Raw genomic sequence first — 4075 nt, forward strand, 5'->3', positions numbered from 1 at the left:
ATATGATGATCCTTGAGATATTCGCGATGTTTGACACCACAAAAGTAGAAATCAAGAAGGAGCATCAATTGTTGATGGTTGGTGAAACCACTAGTTTCAAGAAGGGCAAGGGCACGAAGGAATACTTCATGAAACGGCAATTCAGCTGCTGCTCTAGTGAAGAAACCCAAGGTTGAACCCAAACCCGAGACTAAGTGCTTCTGTAATAAGGGGAACAGCCACTGGAGCAGAATTACCCTAGATACTTGGTAGATGAGAAGGCTGGCAAGGTCGATAGAAGTATATTGGATATACATTGTGTTGATGTGTACTTTACTAGTACTCCTAGTAGCACCAGGGTATTAGATACCGGTTCGGTTGCTAAGTGTTAGTAACTCGAAATAAAAGCTACCGAATAAACGGAGACTGGCTAAAGGTGAGCTGACGATATGTGTTGGAAGTGTTTCCAATGTTGATATGATCAAGCATCGCACGCTCCCTCTACCATCGAGATTGGTGTTTGCGTTGAGCATAGACATGATTGGATTATGTCTATCGCAATATGGTTATTCATTTAAGGAGAATAACGGTTACTCTGTTTATTTGAATAATACCTTCAATGGTCTTGCACCTAAAATGAATGGTTCATTGAATCTCGATCATAGTGATACACATGTTCATGCCAAAAGATATAAGATAGTAATGATAGTACCACCTACTTGTGGCACTGCCACTTAAGTCATATCAGTATAAAGCGCATGAAGAGGCTCCATGTTGATGGATCTTTGGGCTCACTCGTTTTTGAAAAGTTTGAGGCATGCGAACCATGTCTATTGGTGTATATGCATGAAGAAACTCCATGCAAATGGACCGTTTGGACTCTCTTGATTTTGAATCACTTGAGACATGCAAATCATACCACATGGGCAAGATGACTGAAAGCCTCGTTTTTCAGTAAAATGGAACTAGAAAGCAACTTGTTGGAAGTAATACATTTTGATGTGTGAAGTCCAATGAGTGCTGAGGCATGTAGTGGATATCGTTATGTTCTTACTTCACAGATGATTTGAGTAGATGTTGAGTATATTTACTTGATGAATCACGAGTCTGAATTATTGAAAGGTTCAAGTAATTTCAGGGTGAAGTTGAAAGATCGTCGTGACAAGAGGATAAAAGATCTATGATATGATCATAGAGATGAATATCTGAATTACGAGTTTGGCACAGAATTAAGACATTGTGGAAATTGTTTCACAACTAATACAGCCTGGAACACCATAGTGTGATGGTGTGTCCGAACATCATAACTCCACCCTATTGGATATGATGCATACCATGATGTCTCTTATCGAATTACCACGATAGTTTATGGGTTAGGCATTAAAGACAACCACATTCACTTTAAATAGGGCACCACGTAATTCCGATGAGATGACACCATATGAACTATGGTTTAGAGAAACCTAAGCTGTCATTTCTTAGAAGTTTGGGGCTGCGACGCTTATGTGAAAAGTTTCAGGCTGATAAGCTCGAACCCAAAGCGGATAAATGCATCTTCATAGGACACCCAAAACAGTTGGGTATACCTCCTGTCTCAGATCCGAAAGCAATAAGGGATTGTTTCTAGAATCGGGTCCTTTCTCGAGGAAAAGTTTCTCTCGAAGGAATTGAGTGGGAGGATGGTGGAGACTTGATGAGGTTATTGAACCGTCACTTCAACTAGTGTATAGCAGGGCACAAAGAGTTGTTCCTGTGGCACCTACACCAATTGAAGTGGAAGCTTATGATATTGATCATGAGACTTCGGATCAAGTCACTCCCAAACCTCGTAGGATGACAAGGATGCATACTACTTCAGAGTGGTACGTAATCCTGTCTTGGAAGTCATGTTGCTAGACAACAATGAACCTACGAGCTATGGAGAAGCGATGGTGGGCCTGGATTCCGATAAATGGCTCGAGGCCATAAAATCCGAGAGAGGATCCATGTATGGATACAAAGTGTAGACTTCGACAGAACAGCTCGATGGTCGTGAGGCTGTTGAGTATAGATGGATTTTAAAAGGAAGACAGACAATGATGGTAAATGTCACCATTAAGAAAGCTCGACTTGTCGTTAAGATGTTTTCCGACAAGTTCAAGGAGTTGACTACGATGAGACTTTCTCACTCGTAGCGATGCTAAGAGTCTGTTGGAATTATATTAGCAATTACTGCATTATTTGTGAAATCTTGCAGATAGGATGCCAAAAACCATTGTTTCCTCGACGATTTTTGAGGAAAGGTTGTATGTGATACAACCGGAAGGTTTTGTTAATCCTGAAAGATGCTAATGAGTATGCAAAGCTCCAGCAATCCTTCTAAGGACTGGAGTAAGCATCTCGGATATGCTTTGATAAGATGGTCAAAGTTTTGGGTGTATACAAAGTTTATGAGAAACTTGTATTTCCAAAGAAGTGAGTGGGAGCACTATAGAATTTCTGATAAATATTTGTTGACATATTGTTGATCAGAAATGACGTAGAATTTCTAGAAAGCATATAGGGTTATTTGGAAAGTGTTTTTTCAATGGAAAGCCTGGATTAAGCTACTTGAACATTGAGCATCAAGATCTATAAGGATAGATCAAAATTCTTAATGGTACTTTCAAATGAGCACATACCTTGACATGATCTTGAAGGTGTTCAAGATGGACCAGTCAAAGAAGGAGTTCTTGCCTGAGTTGTAAGGTATGAAGTTAAGACTTAAAGCTCGACCACGGCAGAAGAAAGAGGAAGGACGAAGGTTGTCCCCTATGCTTAAGACATAGGCTCTACAGTATGCTATGCTGTGTACCGCACCTGAAATGTGCCTTGCCATGAGTCAGTCAAGGGGTACAAGAGTGATCTAAGAATGGATCACAGGACAGCGGTCAAAGTTATCCTTAGTAACTAGTGGACTAAGGAATTTTCTCGATTATGGAGGTGGTAAAAGAGTTCGTCGTAAAGGGTTACGCTGATGCAAACTTTGACACTAATCCAGATTATTCTGAGTAGTAAACTGGATTCGTATAGTAGAACAGTTATTTGGAATAGCTCCAAATGTAGCGTAGTAGTTGCATCTACAAGATGACATAAGAAATTTGCGAAGTACATACGGATCTGAAAGATTCAGACCCGTTGACTATAACATCTCTCACAAGCTTAACATGATCAAACCCAGAACTCATCGAGTGTTAATCACATGGTAATGTGAACTAGATTATTGACTCTAGTAAACTCTTTGGGTGTTAGTCACATGGGGATGTGACCTTGAGTGTTAGTCACATAGCGATGTGAACTGGATTATTGACTCTAGTGCAAGTGGGAGACTGTTGGAAATATGCCCTAGAGGCAATAATAAATTGGTTATTATTATATTTCCTTGTTCATGATATCGTTTATTATCCATGCTAGAATTGTATTGATAGGAAACTCAGATACATGTGTGGATACATAGACAACACCATGTCCCTAGTAAGCCTCTAGTTGACTAGCTCGTTGATCAATAGATGGTTACGGTTTCCTGACCATGGACATTGGATGTCATTGATAACGGGATCACATCATTAGGAGAATGATGTGATGGACAAAGACCCAATCCTAAGCCTAGCACAAGATCATGTAGTTCGTATGCTAAAGCTTTTCTAATGTCAAGTATCATTTCCTTAGACCATGAGATTGTGCAACTCCCGGATACCGTAGGAGTGCTTTGGGTGTGCCAAATGTCACAACGTAACTGGGTGGCTATAAAGGTACACTACAGGTATCTCCGAAAGTGTCTGTTGGGTTGGCACGAATCGAGACTGGGATTTGTCACTCCGTGTAAACGAAGAGGTATCTCTGGGCCCACTCGGTAGGACATCATCATAATGTGCACAATGTGATCAAGGAGTTGATCACGAGATGATGTGTTACGGAACGAGTAAAGAGACTTGCCGGTAACGAGATTGAACAAGGTATCGGGATACCGACGATCGAATCTCGGGCAAGTATCGTACCGCTAGACAAAGGGAATTGTATACGGGATTGATTAAGTCCTTGACATCGTGGTTCATCCGATGAGATCATCGTGGAACAT

This window comes from Triticum urartu, chromosome 3A (genome assembly GCF_056163025.1).
Source record: "Triticum urartu cultivar PI428250 chromosome 3A, HENAU_Tu73, whole genome shotgun sequence".
Taxonomy (NCBI): domain Eukaryota; kingdom Viridiplantae; phylum Streptophyta; class Magnoliopsida; order Poales; family Poaceae; genus Triticum; species Triticum urartu.